The sequence below is a fragment of the Lolium rigidum genome, chromosome 3 (assembly GCF_022539505.1).
Source record: "Lolium rigidum isolate FL_2022 chromosome 3, APGP_CSIRO_Lrig_0.1, whole genome shotgun sequence".
NCBI lineage: Eukaryota > Viridiplantae > Streptophyta > Magnoliopsida > Poales > Poaceae > Lolium > Lolium rigidum.
Window position 1 is genome coordinate 181,216,796 of NC_061510.1, and position 17,024 is coordinate 181,233,819.

Below are 17,024 nucleotides of genomic sequence, written 5' to 3' on the forward strand. Positions count from 1 at the left end.
CTTGGAAGACGTGCGGGGCGCCAACAGCGCGACGGAGAAGTCGACGGCTCCCGCCCTAGGCAGGTCCACGTCCCCTATCCTCTTTCCTCTGGGTCGCTCTCTCTCTCTCTCTCTGTGCACTTCCGTAGCGGCAGCTCAAACATGATGGCGTGCCACGACAGCGACATCCGGGTGGGCGGCAGGCGCAACTTGTTCGTGGATGCAAATCCAGATTAGATAGTTTTTCATCGTAGTAGCAAACCACTATGTGCAGATCTGAAATTCCTCCCTCTCCAAGGGCTAGGAAAAAAACTAATTGATGTTTTTGTAAAACCACTATGTGCAGATCTAACAAGGAAAAAAAGAGAAGATGGGATTTTTTTTGAAGAAGACCAAGGTCATTTTTCTGAGTCATATTTTGTTTGATTAAGTTCTCAAATGATTGAACTATATGAATTGATGCTATTTTCTGAACACTGTGTGTGTAGGTTTGAGGAAGAAGAAAAGAGAAAAAAAACTGGGAGGATTTTTCTAAAGAAGAAGACAAAGGCCATTTTAATGAGCCATATTTTGTTCAGTTAATTTCTCAAGTTATTGAACTGTATGTTCATTTATGTTCATGAAGTGCTTAATATTTCGCGGTGCTGCTTGATGCATGTGGTTGCATGATTAAGCTTCAGTAGCATTGCAGAGAAGAAGGGAAGTGCTCACTAGAAGGCTCATATCGTTTAGGTTCCCTCCTCCCAGGTTCTCTCTCAAGATCCCATCTTTCTGCATAGATTCGGGAAAGAAGATCACAACGGTGGCTTGCCCGGTAACAGACTCGAGCAAAGACGTTGATTGAGCTCTTACCTTTGTGGATTTACTTAATGCACTAACACTACACCTGTATGTGTTATCTAGAGTTTCACCTCTAAGCTTTGAACCCGAAACTGCATTGAAGTTGGCTAGATATATGTGCATGTGAGTATAGCCAGTTTACTTTTTTCGCAATTTTTCCAGTTAATTCAAATTGAATGAGCAGCCTGATATCTCTGTTAATGCTTGTCTGTCTATTTAGTAAAATGTAATTAGTTGACTGGAATTAAGTATAAGCTGCAAACGATAATTTTGAATGAGGAATACCAATGTTAGGATGAAGCTATTGATTAAATATTATGTATTTCTTTATCAGTTGCCAAGGAAGTATCGGATTTATTAATGGGTGTTGCAGATGGTGCTAACGCTCTGATCGATGCCATTGATGGCCTATTGATACTGTATATAATTATCAACATCTATGTTCCAATGCATATGGTTGTTCAGTTTCTATTACTCCGGTCCTATACTCTTTTTAATTTTGATTTGTGAGATTCAATTTGGGTTGTAATGATTAAGCTTAATTGTGATGCATGTGGTTGCATGATTAATCTTATCAGTAACATTTTTTTATTGCAGAGAAGAAGGAAAATGATCACTAGAAGGCTCAGATTGTTCAGGTTCCCACCTCCCAGGTTCTTTCTCAAGATCCCATCTTACTGCATAAACACGGGAAAGAAGATCACAACGGTGGCTTGCCCAGTAGTAGATTCTTGGCTCCTACTAATTTACATGTTGTACTACTAAAACTTCAATTATCCGGGTGTAGCAGAGTTTGGAAGCTCTCTTCGAGTGAGAAGAGACACCGAGGAAACATTAAATGTTATATGCTCCTTATTATTTACTAAAATCATTTCCTTACTGTTATTTCACTAGAACTATTTCTTTTTTATTACCACAATTGTTTATTTGTCATCTGAAATTAGATTCAGAATAATCTCATTTTTTGCATTATGTGAACCACATGGTTCTCAATTTTCCATGTTTTCCTAGAGGTGCTAAAGTCTAGGTGATTTTTGGTTGGTGTATTAGAACTGGATAAGCAAGAATTGTTATTTTACAAAAATGAGCATCCATTTTCTAATTTCAAGATCCATACTGAATGCATGAAACATCAATTGACATAGTGAACGTTTGTAGTTATGGCCATTGCTTAGGCTCATATCCCAATAAATTTAAATCGTTATTTATTAACATGCATGAAACATCAGTTGACATAGTGAATGTTCTTATAGATGTTCCGTGTGAAGGACCCAAAAGTGAGCCTCCACTTCAACTCGAGTGTGATGGGAATGTCGTGAGTTTTCTTTTTTTAGCTTCTTTCAGATAATTTATTCGTACATGCTAAGAAGAACATCAACCGGTCATCTATTTCTTTATTGATATTGATATCAATAAATGTTCTTAAAAAATCTGGTGGTTTTAAGATAAGCTATTATCCTTCCCAATCTACTCATGCTATTTGGTTTAATCTATATTTATATTTTAGAATGTGAAATTTATGTTCCAGGATCAGAATACATTACTTGCTCATATTTACCTTCGGCCTTTTGCATGGTACATACTGATGTCTGCTACTTTCGATAGTTCCAGTTTCCGGCTGATTTATCGGATATCTTTTACCTCTACGATTTGTACTCGAACATCTTTTACTGGACCCCTTTCTCATACATCTTCGTGTTTTATGATCACAGGTCGTAGGGCACTGAGTGGCAGTGCACCATGCCATTGGTACATCAACGAAGACTTGCCTGAAATCAATGAGCTTCAAGCAAGATAGGTGCCTCCTGATTATTCAGGGAGTTAATATTAACTTTGTTACACTCTGTTTCGTAGAGTTAATTGTCTGGTTGTCGCTGCTTTCTAATCCAAAAAGGTGATTAGTTGAAGATATAAAACTCCTTAGGCATGTAAACAGAAAATAGAATTAGGAACTGTTGATATATGCCCATAGTTAATAGTGTTCTCATTTCCTAGAGTTGCACCTGCCTGATATATGTCCGTTCTTTCGTCAGGGCTTGATGTATGTCCCGTTGCCTGTTGCCTATCTCAGTTTGCATGTTTATCCTCTCTGCAATCAGATGCTCATATGATCACATTTGCTATTGACAGTACCTACCAGTTCAGTTCACATCAGTGTTTGATACTGAAAACCACAGTGAGTTGTTTCTTTTCCTTTGTCTGATGCTCTGAGTGTATTCTCTCAATTGTAAGAATTACAAATATGGCTCCAGTGCACTCTCTTGTCTGGTCCTCACGATCATCTCACCTGGATTCTCTACATCAGATTTTCCATTGGTTGTTTTTGAGAGATTGTCAAAATACCAGAGCAATGTTGTGCAAAGAAAGAAACTTCCAATTCCAAGTGTGCAACAGCAAACCATTGGAACAATGGAATAGGTGTCAGTTTGCAAAAGGCTGTGTTGGTCTTATGCATGCTCAGGAATTGCTTTTATCTTTTGAACTTGCAAATGCAAATGAGAAGGAAAAATAAAACTGTTGGCCGTAAACACAGGCATGCCCGAGATTCGGCCGGCACATGTAAAACAGAACCGTGCATACTTTGCTAGAGACCAAATCTGAATTCACTGAAACTAAGCATTTCCCTGGGTACTATGCGTTAGATGAAGATGACTCAATACATCAGGACTGTGAGGACTACAACCTCGACTGTGATGGGCTTCTGATGTTCCATTCTGGGTAGTGATCTCGCTGATCATTGTGCCAATCGTATTTGATGGTTAGCCTTAGACTATATGTAAATAACGGAATAACTCTGTTGTGAACCCAGATAAGACCCCTCCCGGTGTTTGACAGCTGTTCTCTTAATAACAAATTTTTAAAGGTACTCATAATTGATTTTCTTTATTGGTTCATATGTTTGTTTTCAAATGCACCAGACGTGTTACTTCTACCTTCGTACATATAAATTTCAGTATGCTCATAAATCCTCTGCCATTATTTTGGGTAACAAGAAGTCATCTCATATCCATTTCTTATTTTCTAGAATTGGTTTAAACATTTTGTTCAGTAGAATATTTCAGGGGTTTTGGTGTACGAGCTGTGATTACTTCAAATCTTTGCACACTGGTTTTACTGTAGTGCCGAAGAGAATGGCAGATCAGGGAGGATGCATATCGATGTGCTGAGGACTGACGGTTGTGGGCTGGCGGTAGTGCATCCATAGGGATCAGCGGACGTGTGTCACTGATTTAGTGCATAAGATTCTTGAAAGTTTCTACCGTTTGTGGTAAAGTGTTCATGTGGGAAGTCAGCTTACTGATTAATTTTCAACCGTTTCTGCATGAGTGCTACGTTTCTGTACTATGTTGCAAGTAGCATTTCATTATCCTGATTCATATACAAGGTTTTCCCTATGCATCCCTGATTGATATTTATTTGGAGGTTGAAGACCAGATTCACAGAAGAACCAAACCCTTCAAGCATTTGTTGATAGATATACTGACCGCCGTTACTATTTACCATTTTGAACTACAAGTTCTTAACCTCATTTTCTATTAAGTTCATTTTCTACTGGCTCTGTTATTAGTGCAGCGCTGCCATTTATGGTTACTATTGATATGTTGGTTTATGGTTTATTGAGATCAGTGTTCTCTTATCCATCGGTGTTTGCATCTAACTGGTTTTTATGAGACTGCACCCAAAATCTAATACGTGTTGGTCTTTGAATAGTCCCCCTTCAGGAAAGGAACTTTCTTAGATGTATGCTTGCAGTGAGTATTTTCCAAACATCGAAAGACGGGGCCGTGTGCCAAGGTGTTCTCCTAAATCTTATAGAGCCCACTATCATAGTAAAAGAGCACAAGGCGTAGTTCTTTTTCCTATATTTTGGTTGCACACTACCACTGAGTTCCTCATACTTTTGCATCTGTTTGTATATTCATATGTTTGTTGTTTGCTACAACTCCTGAATTAAACAATGGTTCTACCCATGTATCTGCCAACAAAATTGCTCGCCAATTTGGTACACTTGGTTTGCAGCTCCGTTTGTAGTTTCATGTGATTTATCCAAATTTTATTCCAGCGATATCTTTTTCTGAAACCTAAGAAGTGTATAATCATGTATTAATTTTTTTTTGCCGTTATACAAAATGTACATTGGCACGAGCTCAACGGGGCGCCAAGGCGCACAAGTAAATAAGGGACGAGTACCCGAACTGCATTTTAGTCCTCACCTACATTATCTCCATTTTATCACATACTATAAACTTAAGTGCTTGTATTTCATTTTAAACTACTTGATTTCATGTGCAAAATATGGAAGTCTTTGATTTTGGGTTGCGCACTGTATTCATCAGCTCATGGCAAGAGTCTATCTCTTTAATGTTTATGAACTAAGTCACTACTTGAAGATTCCAAAGGTGAGATTATGTGCATCATCAATGTATAATAATTTCACTTTGTTTTTTAATGATTTCTTGGGTAAGAGTGCAGATTCTTAAGACATTATATTTATGTCCTATATTTACAGAAGGCAAAATCTTCAGTTGTTGACAAAGCTAGACTTGAGTGGCACCCTTGGAGTCTGGAGATATGCCACCATCGGTGATTCTTTCCATTGATAGGTGAGGACAGGATCTTTTGCCTTATCAGGTATCTTATAGAGTTATTTGACAATTGATATATTTATTTAGTTTAGTTACGAAAGGGATTTCAGTGTGTGCTAGCATTCTTCACGTGAAAACATTTTTTTACATATAATTATGTATACAACTTTTGTGGTAACTGAGAAGTGACACTAATATACCTTTATCATTGGCTGTGTTTTGTTGCTTGGTTGCAGTTTGGTCCTAGCATGTTTCAAGTGCAGGTCTGCATTTGTGGTTCATTTTTTCACGTTAGTTCTGATATACTTGTGATTATCCTTCCTTAACCATGAAATATTTGTTGCCTATAATTATAGTCTGAAGTGTTGCACCTATAGACTCTTTTAGTAGTATGTGGTTTTTACCTGTACTGGATTTATAGTTTATTGGAGCCTTGTATGATTTAATACAAGTTTCTAAAACCTTGTTCGATTTTTTTATTTTACTTGTTTCATCGTCTATCCTTGAAGGAGCTCAATGATATACACTGTAATGAAAAAAGCCCTAAGTGACACTGACACAAATATAGACATCCATTACTATAGCTAGAAAAGAGAGATAATGGAGACAAGTTAATCGGTAATTAGCATACCTCTCTAAGTAGGTATTACTTAAATAAATTATGGCACCAACCTACTATCAAGATATAGGTTATCGGGATCTGCAGTGCCCATATAATAACTTTAGTGGCTAGATCAGAAACCTAATTCAAGCAAATTGAATATGAAAAAGAAATGCACCGGTCGTAAAATTTTGTAAGTGAAAGCTTTGGATAGGTAGGTGTCTTATTAGCTTTGATTGAATTAAGTCCTTTCTTGCTATTTTTATTAAAAACAATAAGATGCCATAAAAGTCAGTGACAAGCCATCATAAAAATGTTAGCTCCAGGTTGTAGAGATTCTGATTTAGGATAGCTATTGTTTATTAATAGGAAAAACTATTTCATGAGTGTTGCATTGTATTGTATCCTTTAGAATTATTTTTCAGTGATGATTAATTATGAGAATCTATATAGTTCTAATGCTGCTCTCTTTGCTATAAAGATATGTTCTATTTGGATCATTGATTGAGATCAGACATAAATCCAATGCATGTCTTTTTGCTAAGAGCATGTACTCTCTATGGATCACTGATGCCACCATTTCTCTGTTATGAAGTATTGATGTTGTCTATGTTAAATAATGTCACGTGCAACCTTTTTTCTGCACTGCAGGATTTTTGCTTGCCATGTCATAGCTACACCACATGCGCCTGGGTTGTGCTACAGTAGTATTGACAGAAAAATTGCGCAAAGTTCATGAAGAATTTGCCAGTATACTGTTGTGCAAAAAAAATCACCTAACATGGTTAATTCTGTTGATGCAGAACCTGAAACATGAGCGGTTCATTGCGTTTGTTGACAAGCTTGTCCTAAACCTCAGCATCGATGAAGTGATTTAGGACATGTTTCTTCCTTCTCTAGAGCATGGGTTGCTGCTGAGATAGTTTCACTTGGAAGTGAAAGGGGAAGTGTATTTAACACTTTAGCACATTATTATTGCCTTTTCTGGTCCAGTACATGAGAACTTGTTTTCAGCTTCGTGTCCCTGTTGCTTGACGCATTGCTAGAAGGGGATGCGCGAGAGTAGTGGCTGGACATTATTTAGTTCTTGCACCTCTGATAGTGAGATTGAGAAATTCAAGGCCTTTATATGCGTGCTCTTGTGGCTTTATTATTTACTGCTTACACCAACGTATTTGTTTTGAGACAATCTGATGCACTTTTTTTTTGAAAACCTACTGAGTAGTTTTAGATGGAATGTTCTCTTGGATTATAATTAATTTTGTAGCTTCAGATGGAATGTTGTGTGCCTTTCATTGAGTTGCCTTATAAATGTACTTATTACATATGCAATTCAATCCACAATGACATTCAGGACATCATCAGTAATCTTAATCAATGTATTATGTTTTATCGTCTTTATTTATACAAAGTCAATGCCTGTATCAACACGATTTCCACGGGATCGTGCACCAAGGCGCACATCTAAATCTAGTTTAATTCTATTTGTGTGATTGTATGAATAAAATATGATTGATATGTTGTTTCAAAATATTGTAAAAATAAAATAAAATTGGGGCCGCCGTCTAGGAGGCGTCGGTGTGGGAACAACATCCCCAAATGGAGGATGCACTGCCGGCGCCCCTATACAGCAAGTGTCGGCGCCCCTGCCGGCGACTATTTGAAGACTGCCGGTGGACATGCTATTACAGGAGGAGAAAGCCAAGAACACCGACCGTGCCTCCCCAAGGAAATCATGAAACAAATCCATGTAGAAACTCCAACTTAAAAAACATGGCATATTAAACTCTCTAAATGAACTATGCTGAAAAACAAATCTGCTAATTTTTCCCATAAATTAATCAAAATGTCCTGCCCCTGCTGCTGAAAATCTCTGACATGTTATGTAGAGGCAACAGGACCAAGAGACTAATTTTCCACATGTTCCAGACCAAAGACGGGTTGGAAGATGCCTGCCGGATCAAAAACAGGACAATCGAGGAAGATCGTTACCGCCAGGTTTGTTTGACTTCGTTTTGTCAGCAAGAACATAGCCACTATGGCACTATTTTTTATCGTTGAAGCCTGCGTTTCAGCGGGACAGCGTGACGGCGGTGAACTCGAGTCGGATGGAGAGTTCCAATGAAGCCGGTGAGCAAGCGAGACGATGCCGGATTTGAGTCAGATGGAGAGTTCTGGCTACGTCAGAAGAACGACCAGACGACGCCGTACTCAGGACAAGACGAGGTTCCGGCGAGTTGCATAACGACCATACAGCGTCATACTCCTATCGATGCATGTCGGCAAATCCAATTGGCCCAAACCAGTCAAGATGAAGTTTTGATCTTCAACTGTGCCCAGCAACCCAATATATATTTGAGATGATCCACCGACTGATTAAGAAGATAACATGCGGAATACTCGTCGATCCCGTCCATCGCCGGAGAAGCTGATAAGAATCATCACCGCTGCACTGGTGCTGCACTTGATAAGAAACCTGAGCCAAACCCAGGCGGCGGCTGATCCCATCCAGTGCGAAATCGAGCGACGGCGCACAGGGCGGCACCTGTTCATCGCACGGTCGGCCGCGGACAAGTGGTAGTTTGCGAGTTGCGGCACACAGGCCTGCTCCCGTGAAGCGCTCGGGCCTCGGGCGGGTGGCGGCGGCCGGGCGAAGCTTATCCAGATTGAGTTGGTCCATGACGGATACGACCACAAGCATTTGCACTTGCACTGCAACCGTGCACAGGGTGCATCGATCTGGACTATTTTTCATCAAAGGACTTATAATTAGAGCATGGCCCGAGAACCCACACCTGATACGTACGATCTGGATCTTATCCATCGACCTGGACTCTAATAGGAGCCTGGTCTGTGTTAGAACTAGTCCGACACGCCGTGTACTTTCCGGCGTGAGCGACCACAAACCACGATACCGGCGAGACTCAGGTACCACAACTAAAGCTAGCTGACCATTTATATTGATCACGACGTACTACTTCAGGCAACACAAGAAAACGATTTGGATTAACACAGACGCGAGAACCAACCTGAGGTCGCGTGCAGGTAGAGGATGGCTGTATCCCCAGCCCATCGTAGCTCAAACCCTGCGCTCGACATTTGCGTGTCTCATAATGCGGAATATTCATTCAAGTGGAGGCGACGCTCCCGCCGACAACAGGCGTACCGTGGTGACTTCGTGAGTTTCAAGATCCAATCTGCCGGCTCAGTCTTCCGGAGGTGCTCATAGGGGTAGGGTGTGCGTGTGTGCGTTCATAGGGGTAAGTATATGCGCGTGTATGTGAGCGTCTGCGTTTGTACTGTGTTCCTCAAAAAAAAAAATTTAACACAGGCGCATATCGCACCTGTTGTTTCTTTCTTTATTTCATACTTTTGGCTTCGGTATTTACAGGCTACGATTAGAGCTAACCGAGTCGAACAACGACTCTTGTACTAATCCTAACCAGACTAGAACTTCAATAAGCATCATCCCATACTGCTCGTATACGGCCGTGCCGGACGTACGGCGTGATTATTTCTAACAATTACCCCCTAAGCACGACGTGTTTCACTTCGACCAGGATCCCAAATACGCCACTTACTTTGCGTAGGTGTTATCCTCAGTATTACTTTCACCGTTTCGGCGGTCCTTCTCGGCAGTGCTTTCAGCTGTTCCTTGTATCTTCCATGTCATCGACTTTACCTTTATCGGCTTCTCCATGGCTTCATGTCGTCTTGTCTTCCATGTCACCGACTTAACCTTCGTCGGATTCTTCATGGCTTCATGCTGATCTTGGTTGTCCACATCTTCTGTCTTTACCGGTTTCTTGATAAACAAACACTTATTTTTATGTTTCACGAATTATTCACCGTCCGAAGTTCCTTCTTCGGATAGTAGTTCAACACGCGCAGTGACGGAGCCAGCAGGGGGCTGGCTGGGGCATGGCCCCCCTCATGGTAAATTTTTTTCTGAAAACCTCTTTGTTAATATGCTGATTTGACCTACAATTTGACCTAAATTTAGCTATATGCCCCCTCCATGAAATTTTACATGATGTTGGCCCCCCTTATCTCATTTTCCTGGCTCCGTCCCTGAACACGCGTCGCATGCATGCTCGCGTCTCATCTCGTCTTCAGTGCAGTCAAAGATAGTACGGCATACACTTCTGCGCCCGACACCGCGCTTGTTTCATCTACCACGTCAAAATACTTTTCGAGAGGTGTAGCAAAATTAGCTAGCCCATACATTTCTGGCCGGTATTTTTGGCCTAGACACCCACGTATAGAGCCAACCAAACGTGAGTGATGATTAAACTTGCTAGCTAGCTTCATATTGCAATACAAAGCTGGCTTGATTCTGTAGCTCCCTTCCAATGTATTTGCTAGATCTCTTCCTGGCCATTGAGGGAATTCAGGCTGTGTTTCCTGCATGCCTTTTCCTGGATACGACGCCGTACGTGCGTAGCCCACCAGGTTCGCTCGCGTCTGGGCTGCTCCGCTTCCGATATCGTCTGGCCACGACGTGGCCTTTGCTACAGGGTTTACTCTCGCGGCTGGTTAATCAATATTTTCTGCATGCTCACAATTACCGTAAGTAACGTGAAAAGTCAGATGCATCGTTTCGTTGGAGCTCCAATTCCATGATTTTTCTTCCTCGAAGACTATCGCTCGTAACAACCACCTTATTAGTATAGGGATTGCACAAACGGTATATCTTTGAGCCGTCATAACCGGTCATGATCATTGGAGTACTCCGGTTCACCAATATGCTATTATGGTCGGACACCGTTTTGACATGCGCCACGCACCCAAAAGTGCGAAGATGATCAACCGAGGGCTTCCAACCGTACCATGCTTCGTACGGCGTTATACCAGCTACACTCCTAATTGACGCCCTGTTCAGCAAGTAGATCGCCGTATTGACTGCCTCACCCCAAAATTTTGCTGGCAACCTTTACTCTTCATCATGCTCCGTGCCATGGCCACCACGGTTCGATGCAGCTCACCCTCCTGATATATGTGTAAAGCTTTTATCTTCACTTGCGCCTTGAATTCTCCGGCTTCTTCGATCTTCATGAATTTTTGTAGAGCTTGATCCTTACTTTTCAGCAACACAATACACATGTATTGACTGTAATCATCCACCACAAGCATGAAGTTCTTATTGTATGATGGGTTGCGGGTGAAATTTCAACGCATAGATCGCCATGAACAAGTTCCGAAGCTTCTTGACATGGGAACGGGGCACTCCGCTGCTGACCCATGTGGTCCACCATCTCCGGAGCCTGCGCTGGAGGAGGTCCTTTTGCTCGCATACTTCAAGCATCAACATCATTGGTACATCATCTCCTTCCTGGGCCAGGAGAGCCCTATCCTTCGATGCTTCTGAAATCAGCCTTGAAGTGACCGAGCTTCCCGCAGTTATGACATCTTACTTTCTTTATGTCAAACTTCCTCCGCGGTGGAGCTTCGTCATCTTCCTCCTGCTCGGCGATGTACTTTTTCACCGGGCGTTGCTTCTCCTTCCCGTTGCTGTGGCTCGTGGATCATCCTTTCTTTTATTTCGAAAGAGTCATCCACTGCTGCTTCGTGAGCATCAAGTGCTCACTCTTGTCCGGGTCGCCCAAGGTAAGACGGACTCTCTCATCGTGGGCCTTGAATCTCCAACAAGATCATCAACCGTCAGTGTATTCAGGTCGAGACACTGTTCGATGGACGTAACGATCTGCATGTAGCGCGCCGGTGCAGCGCGCAAGAACCTTATGACGTTCTTGACCTCATCCAACCTCTCGCCATATCACCTGATTGCGTTGATGAGGGTGACGAAACGGGCGGCAAACTGATCAACTGTCTCGCTTTCTCCCATCTTCAGATCTTCATAACTTTCGTCAAAGTTTGAAGATGCGCTCCCTCACGCGGGTATGACCTTGGTGTAAGGTCTTGATCGTCTCCCATGCAACCTTCGCCGACTTCTTTCCAACGAGGTGATGCATCACGTCCTTCGGCACGGCGGAATAGATTGTCGTTAGTGCTTTGCGATCCTTCGTGTACTTCGCGCCTCCCTTGACGTAGTCATCGCCGCCGGGATCGACGGCCTCCCAGATATCCGCAGCTTCGATGGCCACCTCCATGTTGAGGGCCCAAAGCCCGTAGTCCTTGCGATGGAGGTGTGGATACAAAGCCGCCCCCACCGTCTCCACCACCAGTGCCGATTCCGGGCTCTCACCTGCCTTCACCATCGCCGTGATCTTCTAGTACTTTCAGATAATCACGGACGAATAACTTGAGCTCTGATACCAATTGTTAGAACTGGCCCGACACGCTGTGTACTTTCCGGCGTGAGCGACGACAACGACGATACCGGCGAAACTCACGTACCACAGCTAAAGCTAGCTGATCGTTTCTATTGATCACGCTAGTACTACTTCAGCTAGTACGTACTACTTCAGGCAACAGAAGAAAACGATTTGGATTGCCACAGGCATATATCGAATTTCGACTTATTTTGCAAAATTGCGTTGCAAAATAATCGAACTGGATTTATCCGGTTAGCAAATTTTTAGAATCGGTAAATTCGAAAAGAGAAAATGTTACGGCAAAGTCAAAAGTTACGGGTGCATGCGCCTCGCCTGTTCCCCATGCAAGTCCTGACGCGTCTAGTCAGGCTCAGTTGTCCCCCGCTCTCTGGCCACGCCTCGCCAAGGATAAGAGGTGATGAGGACATCCCTACTACACTACTACCTCCGTCATTGCAAGATGAAGACGATGCTGCTGGGAAGTTCAAGTCCAATGAAGTCAGGATTGGACCTATGACAAGAGCTTCTGCGAAGCTACTCAAACAACAGGTGAATTTGTTCCTAAGTGATACTTTGATCGACGAGAACTTTATACTGCCTAACTCCTTTTACTTATGTATGATCAGGTATGAAGAAGGAGAAAGCGTCGCACGAAGAGGAGAGGAGCAGCTGGACAAGAAGCTGGACGTAAAGGTGGACGTGAAGCTGGCCATGAAGATGGACATGAAGACATCCCATGGAAGCGCGAGGGAGGAGAGGGAGGCATGCGCGAAGGAAGAAGACGAAGTCTAGGCCGGCGCCAGGCCCGATCGGACCAGCCGCCACGCCCGGTCCCCAGCCCGGTCCAACCGGACGCCACGCCGGGCCAACCCAGCACCGACCGGATCCTCAGCCGGTGCCATCCGGGCGGGTGTACTGAGCCACCTGATGGGGATATGCCCTTCGGGGGTGTATCACCAGTCCCACTCGCCATGGAGTAAGGGGCCCACGAAGGGTGCCAGTCGCCAAAGCGACTGGATAGCTGGGCCGCATAGCGACCGGAGCTAGGATCCCTGGGTGGGCCGACTGGATGAAGGCCCGTGCGACTGAAGAAGGAGATTACGTGCAAGAGGAGCGACGAATCCTGGATTAGTAGCAACTGATACGATTTGGACTTATCTCCATGTAACCCTAGATCGGGGGTGCCTATATAAACCCCCGAGCTAGACCCTAGAAAGCACTTCATCTGAGATCCAATCTCTCCCTTGTAGCTCTTGGCGTAGCCGCCGACTGAGCCCCCCATTGTAGTCCTCCACTGAGTAATAGATCTAGCAGGATGTACGCCTTGTACTCTCTAGAGGGGCTGAACCCGGGTAAAACCTTGCGTCTTGTGCACCTCGCTCCGCATGGCTGTGTTCCCTTGCCCCCGCATCAACAAAGTGTTGCCCCCGTAGCACCTGCCGTGGTCACATCCACGACACCACCCATCCCTCACCCGGTCACCACCCGGTCCCTGGCCCGGTTGAAACCGGACCACCCGGTCCCAGCCCGGTCGACCGATCCCCAGGCCGGCCGAGTCCGAGTCTGTCTCGACCAGATCCAATCTGGGTCGGTTTTCTATGTATCTTTTCGACTACTGGTCGTCATGAATCCCTATATAAGTCCCCAGGACAATCCCCAAATTAGGTTTCGACCATGTTTAAGATAAAACTAGTTCATAGTTGATTGCTTTGCAACTCTATCGAATTCATACACCATATTGCATCGATTTGGTGTTTTCTACTGAAAGTCTTGTGTGATCTGCTGTTCCATTGGGAATTAGACGGTTGCAACTTACCGCTTCATGGTCAGCGGCTACGTGCGCAAGTGTGTGGAGTTGCGAATATCTTGCAGGGTTGAGAGCTGTGCATTGGCGACAGGGATTGATCGAGGGATTCGTTGCGTCATACAAGTTATCCTCCACTTAATCATCGTGTTATCTCCGTTGTGTTCATCGTGTGTTCATCACCACCACCGTCGCTTACTGAGAAGATCGGGCAACTCCTTATCATCTTGGTATCAGATTTCGTTGTTTCCTCGGTAAGCCATCCACAATCCACCCCATAGTTGAGTTGTGAGTGTTTCCTATCCAGAAAAAAGCCAAAAAAATATATATTAGGGTTAGGGTTTGCCATAGCCTTAGATTGCAGTAATTTCAAGTTTTAGTTGCTTTTCGTAGTTGTTTTTGCGTATCTTTCTCTTCTATCTAGTATTGTTAGGGTTTGTGTTTTCCGCTATCATCTAGTGTCAGTTTTTGTTGTTCTCGCGTCCACATAGCATACAGTTTGCATGTTCCCAACCATAGACACAGCCTCTCGATATAAGTGACTAGGAACTTACCCAAAAGATCGAGACTAGTTTTACCGCTCGATAGGCTGCTCGTTAGGGTTTTGGTGCTTTGCAATTTCTGTTGGCCGTGTTACAAAGAGTTGAGTCATTAGAAAAAGAGAAAATAGAAAAGAAGCTAAAAGAGCTACATAGCTGCGTGTGTTATAAAACGAAAATCCAAAAAGAAAAAGTGTGAAGTGCTAGTGACATAGGCATCTCGGATGGGCCTGCCGAAGAAGGTACCCGGAGTTTACTGAAGGCCCACGACCCAAATTTTGTGAAGCCTGGAAGCCCATTAAAGCATCAACTATGGTAAATAAAGATAGATTAGGAATACAGAGACCTGTAACTTTACGGGACGGACTCAAAGAGTCTCCCGATGTTTTGTAACTTGTGTAATACGAAACCCTCGGGTCCACCTTCTATATAAGGGGGAGTCGAGGGACAAAGAAAGGATCAATCTCATTGTCAACACAACCCAAGCTTTTAGCAGTCGAGCACCTTTTCGGCTGAAACCTTCGAGATCTACTTGCCCTCTACTTCTGCGAAACCCAAGTCTACAACTTGTAGGCATTGACAAGTTAATACCTTGTCAATTGGCACCGTCTATGGGGATTAGAGGCGACAAGGAGCTGATCTCGATGTTATCATCAACATCTTTGACAACATCGTCAACATCTTCGGTGGCAAGCAACGCGATGGACGGAGGTAAACAGATCGAAACTGGTCTTGTTGATTTTGTTCCTCACCCGCCCTCCCGTGTGGATGCATATGCGTATTTGGAGGAGCCCATGGAGATGACGTTCGGGAGCTTCCACTTCCGCTTCGGAAAAGAAGGATCGCACCGTCTCGTGATACCGAATTCCTTGGGATCGTCAGCGGTCGATTCCAATTTTTCGGGATCACCATCATCGTTCGAGTCAGGCGACGAAAAGATCTCGCCGTCAAGCTTCACCAAGCCCGCTTCAAGCGGAAAACTCGCCGATATCTTCGGTAGCATGTCCTTCGGGTTGTCTGCGGACTCAAATATAAGCAGCGATTCGGAGAGCGCCGACAGCTTCCACTTCATCGAATGATCCACTTCTATTCGGAAGGTCTTCACCGATCTATACGACGGTGTCACCGACCCTGAAGAGGAATATGAAATTCCAATATATCATCAAGTCTGCGCAATTGGAGATTCAAGTCGTCAAGAGGATGAAACTTCAAAGGCTTTCGATGATCTGGGAAATCCATACATCGATCTCGCTGATCTTACCCGAGGATTGGGAACCAAATATATCGGGACTGATCCTCGCCAGAAGTTGCAACTTCCACAAGAAGCTTGGGACAGAGCGTCAAGAGCCATGGATGGCACGAAGCCGATGACTACCACAACCACGGCTGAAGAGCTGCAAGAATACCAATACAAACTCTCCCGTGCTGGACGAGAACTCGAAAAACAGAAAATTACACTTGATCGGAGAACAGCCGGAACCTCTGCGTCGAGCGCGCAAAGTGCGGAGCTAAGTCGACAATCAGGAACCTCGGGAGACAACCACAGAGCATCACGTGCAAGGGGAAGATCTCGCCTGGCGCATCTACCTGAGCACGAGCGAGAGCAACTCGATCCGGTAACCTCGACATGTCATTTATGTCAATAGATACAAGAGGGAATATTATCCCCAAAATACCGGAAGCTGGGTATATGGCGACTCAGGCCTATATACTAGCATCAAGGCCACCTGCAGGAGATCCGAGAAGCACCGTATCGATGGCTATGGCAGGAGTTGGAGTCATGGGAGCAGCATTTCGCAAGTCCAAGCACAGACAAAACCCGAAAGTGATCCAAGGCGAAACAGCCCTCAACCCACCGTGGTGGCACGAGATCCTCCACGAACCGTACATGGCGAGGAATACGAGGGCGCAAGATCGAGTGGACAGTGGATAGAGCATGAGAAAATAGATCCAAGTGACACTCGCCAGAAGTCGATGAAGAGGATATGTGCGGGCTCCACTGCTTTACTCGACAAGTTCGCATGACGAAAGTTCCTTCTGGTTTCAAGTTGCCAGACGGTTATAAAAAGTTCAATGGTCTGCTAGATCCCGAAGATTGGTTAATCGACTACCTAGAAACAATGAAACTGTTGGGTGGAACCAGAGCAACAGCCATGCAGAGCTTCCAAGTTCATCTTAGTGGAGCCGCAAGATCTTAGATAAAAAAGTTGCTAGTGGAATCCATCGACAGCTGGGAAACTTTCGAGGACTTGTTTGTGAAGAATTTTCGCTCCACGTGCAAGAAACCCGCGTCCATAGTGTCGTCGTGGTGAACAGACAGATGCCATAGGATGGCTTAAGTTGGGGCCGAGTTGGACGCTAGATGATTCGGGGAGGGTTTTGGATCAGGTAGGATGAACT

The 17,024-nt window shown here is 44.1% G+C and overlaps 1 long non-coding RNA gene across 6 annotated transcripts; it reads left to right on the forward strand.

The window, feature by feature from the left end:
- The first annotated feature begins 309 nt into the window (after window positions 1-309).
- LOC124702782 lies at window positions 310-7,357 on the forward strand. 6 transcript variants are annotated; one of them, XR_007002652.1, is made up of 6 exons: window positions 310-376; window positions 468-793; window positions 883-942; window positions 1,417-2,134; window positions 2,532-5,423; window positions 5,642-7,357. It is a non-coding gene; the product is annotated as an uncharacterized LOC124702782 (long non-coding RNA). The 6 variants fall into 6 exon arrangements; XR_007002650.1 differs by having other exon boundaries at window positions 6,658-7,357; XR_007002648.1 differs by having other exon boundaries at window positions 2,532-5,219; window positions 5,330-7,357.
- Window positions 7,358-17,024: the final 9,667 nt, after the last annotated feature.